Source organism: Prionailurus bengalensis, chromosome D3 (assembly GCF_016509475.1).
Source record: "Prionailurus bengalensis isolate Pbe53 chromosome D3, Fcat_Pben_1.1_paternal_pri, whole genome shotgun sequence".
Taxonomy (NCBI): Eukaryota; Metazoa; Chordata; class Mammalia; order Carnivora; family Felidae; genus Prionailurus; species Prionailurus bengalensis.
This window is the reverse complement of record NC_057356.1, coordinates 65,770,758-65,787,614: the sequence shown is the minus strand read 5'-3', so window position 1 is coordinate 65,787,614 and position 16,857 is coordinate 65,770,758. Positions and strand designations below refer to the sequence as shown.

General features: G+C 41.1%; 1 long non-coding RNA gene across 1 annotated transcript in view; it reads left to right on the top strand.

Annotated features, from left to right (window-relative positions):
* LOC122470727 overlaps positions 1-16,857 on the top strand; it is a 115,879-nt gene that overhangs the window by 90,843 nt on the left and 8,179 nt on the right. The window contains exons 2-5 of the long non-coding RNA XR_006293981.1: positions 922-1,102; positions 1,272-1,383; positions 7,143-7,231; positions 8,886-9,140. This is a non-coding gene — a long non-coding RNA (uncharacterized LOC122470727). The remainder of the gene's footprint in view (positions 1-921; positions 1,103-1,271; positions 1,384-7,142; positions 7,232-8,885; positions 9,141-16,857) is intronic.

Sequence of the window (16,857 nt, the reverse complement as noted above, 5' to 3'; positions counted from 1 at the left end):
TTTGCTCATGGTGTCTTTTGTCTTATAGAAATCTTAAGTTTTAATGTGATCCACTTTATCTTTTTCTTTTGTGCTTTTTTTGAATCTTAAGAAATATTTCCCTGGTTTGATATAAAAACATCTTTCTGAACTTTCTTCTAATAGTTTAAATTAAAAAAAATTTTTTAACGTTTATTCATTTTTGAGAGATGGAGAGAGACAGAGCATGAGTGGGGGAGGGCAGAGAGAGGGAGACATAGAACCAGAAGCAGACTCCAGGCTCTGAGCTGTCAACACAGAGCCCAATGTGGGGCTTGAACTCATGAACCATGAGATAATGACCTGAGCCGAAGTTGGACAGCTAACCAACTGAGCCACCCAGGCACCCCATTCTCCTAATAGTTTAAAAGTTGTTGTTGTTATTTGAACTTTTAGCTTCAAATCCACCTGGAGTTTATCTGCAATATTCTGTTATTTAGTATATGAAATAGAACTCTAATGTTAATTTTCGAGTATGGGGAGACAATTGTTGTGACACTAATATCAAAAGTCCATACTTTACCTATTTATTTGTAATCAACTGCTGTCTTGTACCCAACTTCCCAAAATGCATGGGTCTCTTTCTGAACTTTCTAGTTTATTTCATTAATCTCTGTATCCCTACACCTCCATCACAAGGTTTTATCATGAGTTTTGATGTCTGTTAGGTAAGCCCCTCTTCTTTATGTTCTTTCTCAAAACTCTTTGGCTATTCTTGGCCCCTTTTACTTTATGAATTTTTAAATTTATTTCTTCCAGTTTCATTGAGATATCATCAATGGACAGGCAATGGACATGTAAGTTTAAGGTGTACAGCATAATGGCTTGACTTCTGTATATTGTGAAATGTATATGAATATTGACGAGTCTTTTAAGGCAATGCCTCCTTACTACTTCTCTCAGCAGGTGCTCCCCACCATCCCATCCCCACGCAAAGATCTGGGTTCCAGCTCCAACACTGCCACCAGATGGCCAACTGTTCTTAGGCCAGTGGTCTAACCTCTCTGGGCTTCAGCTTCATCATCCCTTGTTAGATGTGCTCTGCCTACCTCACGGGACTGGACTGCTGAGTGGAACAAATGAGGTAAGGATATAAGAATTTTTTGGAGAATTAAAAACACAGAGCTAAAGTCAAAAAGAGTCAAAAGCAATAAACTCAGGACTGGCCTAAGATAAAAGGTGAAAGTTGGACATTTTTTTCCTCCGCTTTCTGCCTTCTCTACCATTCCTACTCCTTTCTCCCAAACTTCCAGGGTTATGAGACACAGCTCTTTCACTGGGGTGGACATACCATGAAAAGGTGGTGGAGGCAACTTGTGTTAATAAGGTCCGGCTCCAGTTTCAGACTCTAACCTGTGACTTGAGGTAAGTTACTCAAACTCTTTGAATCTCAATTTATTCATTTTTACAAGGGGCATAAAATGTTCCTTCCCCAAGTAGTATTGTCAAATTAAAATGAAATAATGGACATGAAAGTTCTTGGTAAAAATGTGAAGCCTTTATAAAAAACAGAAGTTTTTGTTAGTGTTTTTGCTGACAGTTACATGTGACAAAGGACTTACAGGAAGGTAATGGTGTTTACTGTGTTGAAGTGCTTTGCTGTCACCAGTTGAATCAATGCATGTAGGAGAAAGAAATCTACTTTGTAAGTATGGTAGACCCAGTGCAGTATCTACACAGATTTCTAGAAGATGCAAGAAGTCCCTATCATTTAAAACTATTTTTTTAATGTTTATTTTATTTTTGAGAGAGAAAGACAGAATGTGAGTGGGGGAGGGGCAGAGACAGAGGGAGACACAGAATCCAAAGCACGCTCCCGGCTCTGAGCTGTCAGCACAGAGCCCAACACAGGGCTCAAACTCATGAACCATGAGATCATGACCTGAGCTGAAGTCGGACTTCAACCAACTGAGCCACCCAGGTGCCCCAAGAAGTCCCTTTCTTAAATACCATTTCCTTTAGACATTTTCAGTCTGGATGTGCAAAGAAGTGGAGGTGGTTGAGATTCCATGAGGTCTGTGTGGAAAAAAAGACTAAGCTAACCCTGGTGCAGGTATTGGGCTCAGCACTGACTAAAGACAGTGAGCGTCACAGAGACTCAAGGGTGGGAACATATCAGTCTTTGTACCCTCCTCACATATACCATTTTGTTAAAATTAACATTAAGGTTAGCCCTGATGTTCTGTGAAAAGACTTCCTGTGGAGTGAGCACACAGCAATGCCTCCACATCTCTCTACCCCTTGGTACTGAGATGACTGGAGCATCCTGTGCTCTTGTGCCAAAATCAGACTTGGCCTTGCACCAAATGACATCCATGGGCTAGATGACATGAGACCACAGCTCACCTGCTTAATCTCATACAGAACACCCTTTTCCTTCGTAATTTGGTTCCTGTTCTTTCCTCAGTTCTACTGAAACAGGACATCTTACCTGTTCCCTAGTCACCTCCATGGCTGATGATGGACTGCAATGTCCTGACCAGTCTCTGATGGAAGTTGCTGGAATCCTTCTAAACCAATTAGCAGCATTACCACCCCTGCCTGTAGCCTCTGCCAATGTCCACTTCTCTGCTGTGGCTTGGGAAGAGTCCTGGACTTTTGACCTGGGTTTGGATCTTAGTTGCCAGAACTTGCAATCTGTCTGTCCTTTCCTTTGGGGTCCACACCATTTCTGACCCAGTCTTGTTCTCCTCTTCCCATGTGACTCCTTCCTGCTTTTGCTTCCATGTTCATGCAAGTCTCCTTCTAGACCCTGTCTTGTCTTGCTATAGATGAATCACTTTGCAAAATCTGTCAATTAGGTATCATTCAAAACAGATCACAGCTGACTTTATTATTATTAATTTTTTTTTTAAATTTTTTTTTCAACATTTATTTATTTTTGGGACAGAGAGAGACAGAGCATGAACAGGGGAGGGGCAGAGAGAGAGGGAGACACAGAATCGGAAACAGGCTCCAGGCTCCGAGCCATCAGCCCAGAGCCTGACGCGGGGCTCGAACTCACGGACCGCAAGATCGTGACCTGGCTGAAGTCGGACGCTTAACCGACTGCGCCACCCAGGCGCCCCTTATTAATATTTTCAAACGTGGGCATGAAACATAGGCACAAGTTCTCTGGTAGAAGCTGTGATTGTCTGCTTATAAACTTCTTTCATCAATGAAGGACAAATTCCACTAGCTACTGGGAGTTGTCCTCTCTGAAGAAAGCAGACTTGTTCAAGATCACAACCTTTCGTTGGGGCAGCCCACACCCTGTGACTGCTTGATGTGGTCACAGCAATCAGAGGGAAAGAGTTTAAAGGCTGAGACCTTGATGACAACTCTGAAGGGCCATCCCCTTCTTGGATTCTCATGGGGTGAGCTGAGGCTTTGGGAAAGCCTGCTGCCCAGCGCCTCTCTCTGCCCATTCCTCCCTCCTTCCCTTACCCTGCAGGGCTTGATCCTAAGCATTCTTACTTCCAACAAGTCTCCAAGTGGAGTCAGAATCTTAGAGACTCTAGCCTACCACAAGGGTCCACAGTTATTTTCTTGCTCAAGCAATCAATGCTCTATCTCACCATTTTCTTTCTCCATAAATTCATTCTCCCTGTGATGGGCAGACTAATGCCCATCCCCACCCAAAGATGTCCACACCCTAATCCCCCACAACCTGTGAATGTGTTATCTTCTATGCTAAAAATGGACTCTGCAGATGTGAATAAGGTTATTGACCTAAAGATAGGGAGATTATCCTGGATTATTCAAGTGGACTCAGTCTCATCACATGAGTCCTTAAAAGCAGAGAACCCTTCCTGGCTGTGGTCAGGGATGTGATTACAGAAAAAAGATCAGAGAGACCCAATATTTCTGGCTGTGAAGATGGAGGAAGGGGCCACAAGCCATGGAATGCAGGCAGCTTCTATAAGCTGGGCAGGGCTAAGAAATGGATTCTCCCCAGAGTCTCCAGAAAAGAATGTAGCACTGCCAACACTTTGATTTTGGCCCAGTGAGCCCTGTGTAAGACCTCTGGCCTATGGAGCTGTGAGATAATAAATTTGTGTTGCTTTAAGCCACTAAGTATGTGGTAATTTGTTACAACAACAATAGGAAAGTAATATATGGCTCAACTTAATATTTGTGCATCTATATGATCTTGGATATACACTTCACCTATGTAAGTCTTACTTCTCTCATCTATAAAATGGTTATTTGGGGCCATATGCTTACAAAACCCCTTATAACTTGATATTTTATGGCCCTAACGGGCTAGATTCCCTACTTAGCAACATTTATTTTTTCCTTCCAATGAGGCAGTTGTTTGCTTGTTTTTGATGATGATACGAGGGCAAGCCTATCTGAAATGCTGCAGGAAGCAACAGAATGGCCATGCACCAGGGTCGGGAGTGGGTATTCTTTCTTTTTGTCTGTCTGGCCCTTCTAGTCTGTCTTTATGTTGATTTCTAAATTTCCTATTCCCATAACTCCTCATGACCATAGGAAAAATGCATCTCAGCTGGTGAAAAATTTATAAACCAAAGCCTGATAACAAATAGATTCTGTCATTTTTCTCTCTACTGGTAGACCTTCAAGTACAATTTAAAAAATTTGGTTATGCTGAAAATAATTCATTAAAAGTTGTAGGTACCAAGCTTAGAGGTAAGGTCGCAGTGTTCTGGTTGCTGGTGAAAGTTAGCATTTCTTTAGGGAAATCTACCATTTTTAAGATTAAAAAAATGTCCTTGGCCTGATTTTTGTTAGGAATAAGTATAACAAAGTGGCACTGTAATTAAAATACTGATAAACCCACTAGATATAGCTGTTGTGGAAAAAAAAAAAAAACTGGACACTAAAATGGGATAAAAATAGAGCCTCATTTGGCCCCGTCACCCTCCTAGTGGGAAACCAATACAGTTGCCACTTCATTAACTGCTCTGCGTTAAGAAAAGCTGAGCTGACCACAAAATAATAATGGCAATAGCACAGTGATAATGATGACGCCTACTACATTTATTTAGCACATTATGCTTCTCAAAGCACTTTCTGTCTATTTACTTGTTTGAGCCCCTAGGTCTCAGTATTTCCATAAGAAAGTGGGGGAGGTGGTGGAGAGCATCATCCACCTGATTTGACAGATGAGGGAATCCTGACCTACAGTGTCTAAATGACCCTCATGTCGTCACAGCTGTGAGCAGCAGGTCTGGGCCTGGGGGCTGCGCTGTACATGGAGATCCACGTTTGTTATAGCTCACTGCCCCTGGCAGTTGGAGTCACCCAACTCAGGGTCAAACACTATCTCCAGAGACATTATTTATACTGCAAACCTAAGGCTAGTAGAAATATTTTTTTTCTCTCAACAGAAAGAACAAAGTCACTAAAGAATTAAAAATTTTTTTAATGTTTATTTATTTTTTAGAGAGAGAGAGAGAGAGAGTAGGGGAGGGGCAGAGAGAGAGAGGGAGACACAGAATCCAAAGCATGCTCCAGGCTCTGAGTTGTCAGCACAGAGCCCAACACGGGGCTCTTAACTCATGAACCGCAAAATCATGACCTGACTGAAGTCGGACGCGTAACTGACTGAGCCACCCAGGAGCCCCTAAAGTCACTAAAGAATTAGTCATTAACATCAGCTGGGAAAAGTCCGAAGAATTGAATGGAAGAGAAAGAAAACGGTAAGAAACCTAGAAGTGGTTTTTAGTCTGTCACCCATATCACTAGGATTGTGGTGCTGGCCAGTGTGTCTGTGTATGAGCCAGAGTGGAGGAAAAGTACCCCCTTTTCCACCTTCCTGGGATCCTGCTCATGTTCCCTGGTACAGTTTCCAAGAGCCCCATGTGTTATGTCCTCTGTAAAATGACATCAACACTCACTACTTGCCTCTATCCCCATCCCACAACCCAGGTCCAATTAGCCTGACTAATCTGGAAGGAGATAAGACAACCTGAGGCCAGTGGCACAAAACGGAGTAGCCCTCAAAGGCATCCCCATTTCATCTGAACAATGAGGGGGTGAGACTAGGTCTCCTCAATGATTCCACTTGTTCCAACAATTTCCTATTTTACTTCTGGTGCAGTAGTATCATTTGGACTTGGGTTTGAGAGCCAAGTGGTAACTCTGTGAGTGGGCTACAATGTGACCTTGGTTATTATCACTTAGCCTCCATGAGGCTCAGTTCTCTCACCTATGAAATGGGTGTGATAATAGTGAGTCTCCTTCCCACTTTACACCATTGTCGTGAGAGTCAAAAATCCAAATGTAAAGCACTGTTGATCAAGGCTCGTCTATGTAGATCTTGCATAGAAGAGATGTTATGGATTTATTATTGGTGGTAGTGCTAATTATTATAATTATAGTTTAATAGTAACAAGGATCTTATTAGAATCAACAACTGTGGTAGTGCTGGTAAGGCATTTCAGAGATTATTCATCATATGTGGATATTGGCTGGAGAAGTCACTGGTGTTGAGAAAATGTGTACCATGCCCTTTCTCGAATTATTTCCTTGGGGCTTTACAACAATTCTAAGAGTCAGAACTTGTTACTGTCATTTGACACAACAAGAAGCTATGGCTGAGAGAGAGAGAGAGAGAGAGAGAGAGATAGGCAAACAGACAGAAGTGATTTTAAAGCTGGTATCATGAGAACCTAGTGGCTTCTGCAGACTTCCAGCATTGGCAGGCATATCTAGCACTTCTTATATAGAACAATCTTTAGAGCCTTGTTACCAGGGGCTTGTTGCCTTAATCACAAGAAGGGGGTATGGTTGGTATTAGAAGTTCCTTCAGGGGCGCCTGGGTGGCGCAGTCGGTTAAGCGTCCGACTTCAGCCAGGTCACGATCTCGCGGTCCGTGAGTTCGAGCCCCGCGTCGGGCTCTGGGCTGATGGCTCAGAGCCTGGAGCCTGTTTCCGATTCTGTGTCTCCCTCTCTCTCTGCCCCTCCCCCGTTCATGCTCTGTCTCTCTCTGTCTCAAAAATAAAATTAAAAAAAAAAAAAAAAAAAGAAGTTCCTTCATAGGAACAGAATGATTCACTATTCAAAGTCATTGATGAGTCAACTGACTCTGAGTCAACTGCTCTGTGATTGATGTACAGATGCCCATTAAGAATTTTCTCAGCAGGAACTCTCTACACTATGGTTTTTCCTCACAGAGCCCATGAGGTGTGTTCTCCTACCACATAGTGGATTTGTTAGGAAGTGACTGCCAGTCATGGACTAACCCAAGGCCTTTTTTATCAAGGTAAGGCCCATGTGACTAGTGCTCATCGATGGGATATAATGTGTATCAATCACAGGCCAAGGTGGGTAGGAAGTGGGTGTACCATCTTCACTTTCTTCTTCCCTGTCAACCAGGTAGATGAAGAATATAAAGCATAAAACTCAAAGGCCCTAAAAGATGGTGAAGCCACAAGACAGGAGACACCTGGGTTTCTGAATCACCACTTTGATAAACACCCAATGGGGCCTTATAGAAGGGAAAAATGATCTATGGTGTTAAACCACCAAGATTTGAGTGTTATATGTTACACCAGCTATTGTACTGTAGATCCACTGAAAGATCCACCAGTGTTTCAGACCTGGTCCTAATTCCCTGCCATTTAAAAACTACTGCATTCCTTCTCCATGGATACCAGCTCACCCATCCTAAGCAGATTTCTTTGTGTTCTGTATAGGTGTAGAGAAGCTGGTCTGCTTGTCAAACAACCAATAAATCTATGTTAAGCAAAACAGTAGTTTTCATCAGTAAGTGACCTTATGATAACATTTACATTGCTAGAGAAATCATTCCAACCCTGAACCAGGGGCATCCCAACTCAGGCCCTCCTGGTGGCACATGGCAAGGAAACTAATGAAGTGTGGGGATTATTAATGATTTTATCTTCTCACTTACCCATCCCCTTTCCTTTTACAAACTCACAAATATGTCCAGTAGTGTCAGATCTGTTCATCTATTTTTGACATATAAATAGAACCTATCCTATTGGAATTTTGCAGAGAAAACAGACACTATGTGATTATGCTAGCTTATGTCTGAAAGCAGCCATGCATGACTGAGCTGGGAAGACAATGACTCAAGGGGAAGAAGGTCTTCATATGACCTAGCTGTCTCAGGTACTTCTCATGCGCTCCTAGTGACCTCAGAGGGGAAATTTTTTTTTAGTTTTCCATGGCAGCATTACTGGTGGTAACAGTTATTTCAGAAGACACAAATATAGAAAGTTCTAGAACATACTCACAATTTCTTGACAGTGGGGTCAGTGGGTTCTACAAAGAGTCCTGTGAACTCCTATTTAGGTGCCTTCAAGTAGTAAGCAATAAAAAGTCCTGTAAAGATAGACAGTGGAGGTCAACTCTAAATTGCTTTGGGTTTGATTAAATAACATGTGCTCTTTTTTGTTTTAATTGTAAGCAAAAATGTTCATTTTAGAAAAAAATAGAAAATAAGTATTAGGAAACAAGACATAAAACTCATCTGTCATCCCACCATCCAGATATAACCACTAGTTAACCCATGGAACACTTACAGATTGTTTCATGAGTATTTATGTATATATGGATATATTTTTTTTTCTACTGTTTTTCATTCATAGAATTGAGATCATACTGCATATGCTGTTTGGTGACATGCTTTTCTTTCATTGAATAAGATGTTATGAATATTTTTTGCCACCAGATAAATGTCAACTGTGTGGTACACAGCCTGTAAGATGGTTCCCAGGGATCCCCACTATGTTGCATCCTCACCATTGTGAAATCCATTCCCCTGGAGCGTGGGCGGGACCTCTGGTTTACTTCTAACCAATAGAATATGGCAAGAGTGATGGGATGTCAGTTTGAGATTAGGTTACAAAATCGCTCTGGCTGCTGTCTTGCTCACCCTCTCCTGCTCTCAGGCTCCTTTGCTGTGATGAAACAGCTGCTGTGTTGTGAACTGCCCCAAGGAAAGGAGGGCAATGGAACTGAGGGAGACCTCCACCAGCAGGCTTAAAGGACCTGAATCCTGCCAACACCCACTGGAGTGACCTTGAAAGTGGATTCTCTCCAAGTTAAGCCTTGAGATGGTTCAAACACCTTGACTGCAGCCTTATGAGAAGTCCTGAGTCCGAGGATCCAGTTCAGCCACTGCCCACAGACTCCTGACTCACACTGTGAGATACTATGTTTGTTGCTCTAAGCTGCTAAGCTGTGGGGTAAAGCAGCCATAGATAGCTAATATAAACCACACAGTTTGTAATAGTTGTTTAGTATTCCAGTGTAAGGTTTACTCAATCTTCTACTGTTGTGTGTTGCTTATTTTAGTTTATTTATTTTGCTATTATAAACAGGGCAGTAATGGATATCATTGTAGCTAAATCTCAGTACACATCCTTCATTCTTTCCTAAGGATAAATTCCTTGAAGTGGAATAGCTGGATTTCAAAGGGTTTTAACCTTTAATGCTTTTGAGATGCTATTTCCCAGTTGCTCTCTGGTAGAACTGTACCCTTTTACACCTCTGCTGGCGGCATTGTGGAGCGGCTGCTGCCCACACCCCAGGGCTTACGTTTCTGAGCCATACTTTTGGTTAAGTTCAACCACTCTCTCTTGAGCTGTGTCTCTCTGCAAACCAGTTAGAAACAAAACCAAAACCAAATCCAAAAACCCAAGAATGAAGCCTAAGGTTGACTCTTCAAAATTACTAGATAATCTGATGCTAAACAGTTTCGTCAAAGTATATTGTTTTGAAGTCAGGCAGATGAATTCAACCACCCTCAAATTGTTATTCTTATCTCTCAGTGAACACTGAACTTCTGAAAAGATGATGATGCTCAAGTCCCCAAGAACTTTGAGAGGGAAAACCACAGTGCTAGTTGAAGTCAAAATAATAATGAGCTATTCTGAAAATCTTAGTTTATTTCAGTCACACAAAGGACTGTCAGTAAATTCAACTTTCTAAATTAGCTGGATGAATTCTATGTTTTCTATATTTTACATATAGATATAGATAGATATAATTTATTTTTTTAGTTTTGCATACATGGATATCACCACCATTTCCAAATTGCAACTTCACTGTTGGGGAAAGAATAAATATTTTAATGACTATACATTTTAACAGGCTTTGAACCCTGTGGTTGGTTTAAGCTAAGGGTGCAATTTCAGGCATCTAAATAAGTAAATAAATGAGGAAGAAAATCCATGTTAATTGCAGTAATTTGCGGTACTTTCAAATTCTTAATTAAGAAATAAAATAGGATTCATTATCCATGCCCACTGTAGATGGCACACATAGATCACCATTATGACCAGACACAAGACCTGAAGTTATTGCCATAAATGAAATAACAGAGAGAAATCACTGTTATTGGTGCATTATTGGTCAAAATGTGCAGGCACAAGGAGGGAGGAAAGAGGACACACAAAATGCCTGTTCTCCATAAATGCCCTTCTTTCTGACCTGGAGATTATGTTATCCCCAAATATCTCCCCTGAGCCTCAGGTCCTGCCCCTCCCTCCTACTCTCTGGGATAGATTCTTCCTTCAAACCTCACATAAAAATTTCTGAGCCTGTCTGGACACCCTACAGCATCAAATTTTCCCCAGTCACCTGTTCCAGGTCACTTGTGTGCTGGGACTTCAGGTATCTGTGTCATTCTTCTTGGTGTCATTCTTTTGGTGAGTCCTAATATTCTTCTACAAAGGTGGGAAAAAGAGAAGGACTTTTCTTATAACCAGAGGCATTCTGACTCATGCTGCCTTTTGAAAATCATGTATTAAATTAAACTAGGGACAGCATATAATTTGTCATACAAAAATCACTTTTGATTGGGACACATGCTTAATTTGAGAGGACACCAGACATAACCTGGGACTGTTCTAGACGAAGCAGGATGCTTGTGTCCCTAATGAAAATCCATCAAAGTCCCCAGGATAGGGGTAGGGTTGGTGTGGACACAGGTTTTCAGGCAGGTAAGCAGGGAGGTATTCTGCTTTGGTGATGTGGGCGGGAAGGGTAATATCATGTACGTCTGGAAGGAAGAGCACTTATGTGCTGGTTGTAGGCTGGTCATTGTGCTTTTGTTTGGAGTATTTATAATAAGGACTTTGGGTATGCATTTCCCAGGCTCTCCCTTTCCTGTTGTCCTACCCATCTTGGTCTTGCAGGCTGGCATAGATAGTCCATGGTCAGTCAACATGACTCTGGGTTTCATGTCTGTCAACAAGGGCAGTTATGGGCAACAAACTGCAGTCAGCTCAGCAATGAGAAGGGTGCAGAGTGTAAGCAATTTGGAGGAGTTTGAGTGACCCAAGACAAAGGAAGAAGGGAAATCATCCATTGAAGATCTCTTAAAGGAATGAGGAATCTTGTCAGAGATTAGGCACTGAAGTTTTTGAGCAAGTAGGACAGCTTTTGGTTTTACCTATAAACCCAAGGACAATCAGAAATTAACATGTATATTTCTCAGATGCCTATTATATCCTATATGGAAGGCATAAGAATAGTCTGAGACATACATCTTATTCTCAAGGGACTTAAGGAGTAGATTCTTTGAGTTAAAGGCTCCTGTCTTTTGGAAGGGAAACCAGAGAGAAACCTGGACTTGGTATCTCTTCTGACAGCCGGGCTGATCTTTTCTTGGATCACATACATGCTAAAGACCGCCATGGAATTCACAAGGGCTGAAAAGAGTGTCTGTATCTTACAGTGTTCCATGTCTCAAAGGATCCTTCCTCTATGGTTGCAACTGGATGGAGTCCAGACCACAGTGGGGCCCTGGGGGGACCTGGGGAAATGTGAACAATTCCTTATTTTTTATATGTGATCCTTATATAAGGATCCTTTCTTACCAAATCATGGCGCAGAATGACATTCTGCTTTTATTTTCTGATGATTTATGGTAAAGAAGATACAGGGCTTTTCCAATTTCAGAAGTAAGCCAAGGAGAAACAATCATAAAATGCATCCATAAAAACGGGCTAGATACCAAGCTAGAAAGAAAACCCCACTGTATAAAGTGTTTCTGTAGAATTTACTGTTTCATGGGTACTGGTACTCCAAGCTTCAATAGTAAGTGACATCAGGATGCTAAGAAAAGGTGTGAAAGATGGGAGGAATGTGGGCAGAAGATCTTTAAACCATGAGAAATGCCTTGGGAAATATGCCTTCTTATGCTGTAGCGAGGAGGAACCAGATTAGTTGCAGAAGGTCTTTTGAAGAAAGGTCTTAAATGCAGTTATGTCTCAACTATTACATTTGAGAACTGTTTGTTCATTCTTTCATTTATTCATTTAATCTAACAAGTATTTATTGAGGATTTTCTCTTTCCCAGATATAATATTACGTGCTGGGGATTCAGAAGGAGCAAGACAGGGATTTACAGCCTTTTAAAGGGGACTTCTACTTTTAAGATGATAGTGTTAAGAAAGCCTTGCCCACTTCTTTCTAAATTCATTCCCAAACAATAAGGAAAATGAACAAGCAGAAATACAAATTTCACCTTTGTTGAGGAAAATCTGTCAAATGCAATAAAACTCCAAAAGGAGCAGGTAGATGTTGAAGGATGTCTTGGGCCAAAGACCTCAAGCAAGGTTGGCAGAGCACAGAGTTCATCAAAGAGAACAAAACCAACACAATCTTTTGGGAAACAACTTGTCTACAGTGAATCAGCTGTCTGTGAGAGAATCCCTGGACCCTTTCTGGCTCCATCAAGAAACAGGGAATATGGTATAAACAAGAAAACAGCTAGGGGTGCTATCTCTGGTTGGGCAAATAAGCACAGACAACCAAAACAATAAACTTTAATGGAAAATATCACTTATATAAAATAAGAACTCAAGGAAGAAATGTCAAGACCACTGAAAGAGATAAAAAATGAGCTAGCAGAGCTCAGGAAAGAAGTAGAAGAGACATAATGTCCTCACAAAAATTAGGAAGCCATCAGAGGCAACAAGAAGGTAAACAGATAATGCTCAAAAAAGTGGGCTTAAGAACTGGAATGCTAAGATGAGCAAGACAAAATGGAAATGATTAGTCAACAAGGATTAGAAAGAGAACATGGTAGCTGTGGAAGATGAAACAGATCAAATAGACGTATGTGTATACATAAATAGACCAAGCAGTGCTTGATAAAGAATATTGAAAAAAAAGAATAGAAATTTTATTTGGAGAATTATAATCACAGAGATAAGATATTTAAGTCTACGTACAAAGCAAAGCCCAAACCAAGCAAAACTATCTGAGAAAGTCAATACAGAACCAGCAACCCAAAAGGTAAAGAAAGACTCTTTACCATAAAAACAAATGAAACAAAACAAAACAAAACAAAACGAACAATACAAAACTAAAATGTCTTTTCTAAGGGGAAAAATTTGGGGTTGTTTTCAGACTTTTCCATGGTAACATCTCATGCTAGGAGACAGTGCAACTGTGCTTACAAAAATCTCAGTGAGAATTAAATTTAAGGAAGATGTGCTTGGGTGGCTCAGTCGGTTAAGCATCCAAGTCTTGATTTCAGCTCAGGTCATGATCTCATGTTTCATGAGATCCAGCCCTGTGTTGGGCTCTTTGCTTGATAGCATGGAGACTGCTTGGGATTCTCTATCCCTCTCTCTCTACTCTTTCCTCTGCTTATGCTCTCTCTCTGTTTCTCTCAAAAAAAATTAAATTAAAAAAAATTTAAAAACGTTACATTCAAATTTTTGTTCAAGTACAAATGCTGCTACTAAACATCTGACAACCCAGAAAATGTGGTCACTAGGATCCTGTCTGGAATAAATTGCACTTTAACCAACCAGTAGAGAATAGAGAAAGTGTGGCAGAAAGACTAGTACTGGGTTTTTAACAATTTAGTTTAGGCTTAAGATGAAAAAAAAAAAAACCTTAACAAACACTGACCTGTGGCAATTATGGTTCTAGAAAATGATGTACTTTCTAACAAACTAGAACAACATGAAAAACAGTAAAACTAACACAATTCAGGGGTGCCTGGGTTGCTCAGTTGGTTGAGTGTCTGACTCTGGATTTAGACTCATGGGATCAAGTGGTTCATGGGATCGAGCCCTGCCTCCAGCTCTGTGCTAACAGTGCCAAGCCTGCTTGGGATTCTCCCTCCCTCTGTCTGCCCTTCTCCTGCTTGCATGTGCACTCTCTCTCTCTCTCTCTCTCTCAAAATAAATAAATAAACATTAAAAAATAAACTAACACAATTCAGAAGGTGAGGAAAGAGAGAAGCTGGGGGAGCCAAGAGTCAAAATTACCATGTAGGGCTAATGAATCAAGGAATAGAAAGAAATATATATTAAAAATTATAAAATTAACAGAAATATTACCATCATTGCCATTATTATCACCATCATCATCAACTAAAATTGGGTATGATAGGAAAATGAGAGGCAGGAGAAGAGTAAGTATGAAAATTTCATCATCTTGCAGAGCTATATTTAAGGATATAGAGGATCAAGTATATTATATTTAGTTTACTTAAAAATTAAGAAAAAATATTAAAACTTTCTAAAGCATCACTATGAGCCCATGCATCTATTAAATTAAAAGAGAACAAAACAAAGACCATCTAGTAAAATAAAAGCAGAAAGCATATGATATTAAGACTGGTTCTAAGTATATCTAGCAAATTAAAATTAATAAAAGTCAAATGTATCAAGCAAAAGAAATAGATCCTCGGTTTAAATTACAAATAAAAAAAACAATCATTATTCTGTGTACAAGAGAAACAAGTAAGACAAAGTGACTGGAAAGTTGAAAATAAAAGGTGGGCAAGGCAAACCAGCAAACCAAACCAAAACCAAAACAAGGAAAGATCCCAGTTTTAATATTAGACATGTTTCAGACAAGGTTGAGTTCAGGGCACAAAACAGTAGATGATGCAAAAATGGGAACTTTATTGCAATCTCACTGATGCTATAATTATTAGGAGGATTTATGTATGCCCATTTTTTTTATAGCAGTAACATTTATTTAAATTTTTTTAAATGTTTATTTATTTTTGAAAGAGAGAGACACAGAGTGTGAGCAGAGGTGGGACAGAGAGAGAGAGAGAGAGAGAGAGAGAGAGAGAGAATCCGAAGCAGACTCCAGGCTCTGAGCTGTCAGCACAGAGCCCGACAGGGGGTTGAACCCACAAACCGCAAGATCATGACCTGAGCCAAAGTCAGATGCTTAACCGATTGAGCCACCCAGGTGCCCCTAAAGCAGTAACATTTACTACGCTGAAAGGTGGAACATATAAAAATAAAGGCAGAGACACATGAGTAGTAAAAGACTAATACAATTCCCTCCATTCAAGTAATTGAGGATGCTTTCAGAGTCACATAACAATTCATTTTGAGATTATCTGTATTTTTCAACTTCCTGTATTTGTACAAACAGCTATGAGAGATTCTTACAGTGTCTCTCCCTTGCGCTAAAGCCTTCCAAGCTCCCAGTGCCTGCTGCCTGAAGTCCTAAAGCTCCTCTGTGATCTAGCCCCTGCCTAGTTCTCCAGCCTTCCCCGACTCTTCATGTGTTCAGAGACATCCCCACAATGGGGGGTTCTCTTTTCCACACTTCCCTTCCTTTGTCTTGGTCCATGCTGTTTCCTCTCTTTGGATGCTCTTTACTCTCTGAGAGCAAGCAGATGTAACCTTTAAGACTTCACGAACATGTCACTTTTCTGGGAAGCCTTCTTTGTCCCCAGTCCTGCCAGCTACAGGACTGTTAGGGCATGCTTGCGACTCCCTATAACTAACCCCGTTCTTTAGGATCAAGGCAATGATGTCTTTACTCCAGACAATGATGTCTTTACTCCAGAACATCCTTCATGCTCCGCATGCAAACAGGTACTAAGTCCTACCTTTTCTTCCTTTTTTAGTCTTCATTCCCTCTGTACCCATCTGACCGTTGCCCCCTGCACTCCTGAGCTCCTCTTCTGTAAGTATTTTGCCACCAGCCTCACCCTGCGCCCTGTTTATTCAGCATTCTACTCCTGTACCCATGTGCCTAAAGCACCCCTTGGTCAAGCCAGCTCCTTTGCTCCAAAGTCTCTGATGGGTTCCTTTTCCTTTACGATCAACTCCTTCATATGATGTCAAGGCTTTCTGCAACTGGTCATGATGCCCTTCGTGATGATTGTTCATCACTCCCAACTATTTCATTCATACTGACAACCCCTCCAACCATGCCATCACCATGGGCTTCCTGACCTGCTCCTTATGTTCCTCATGTTCTCTCTCCTTTTCTCTGCTTACTGATCCAAATTTTGCTTCAAGAGCAACTCCATGGTACCCCTCCCTGGTCTACCAGCCCAGTGATTTCTTTTTTTTTTTTTTTTATTTTTTAAATGTTTATTATTGAGAAACAGAGAGACACAGAGCATGAGCATTGGAGGGGCAGAAGGAAGGGGAGACACAGAATCCAAGGCAGGCTCCAGGATCTGAGCTGTCAGCACAGAGCCCAACACGGGGCTCGAACCCACAGACCGTGAGATCATGACCTGAGCCGAAGTTGGACACTTAACTGACTGAGCTACCCAGGTTCCCAGCCCATAGATTCCTACTCTGAGCCCTTTGGACATTTATTATCAACACCCTAGCTTGACTTTTATCATAACTCATGCTAGGAGTTGTGCTTATTTGTACATGTTTATCTCATTTGATAGACAGTAAGCCTCAGCAGTAAGATCTTATGCTTCTTCTACACTATTCTCGACATCTTACAAGGGATTGAGAATATGGTAGGTGCTCAGCAATCATAGATGCTTTTTTAAAAACAGAGAATCTGTTGCTTCCATCTGTGTCATTTAGCAGGATGGCAGGTCACCTGAGTCCCGAGCCTTAAGCAGCCTCCTTCACTGCCCTCCTCCCTTCCAGGGTTGTAAGTGACCCAATTTCC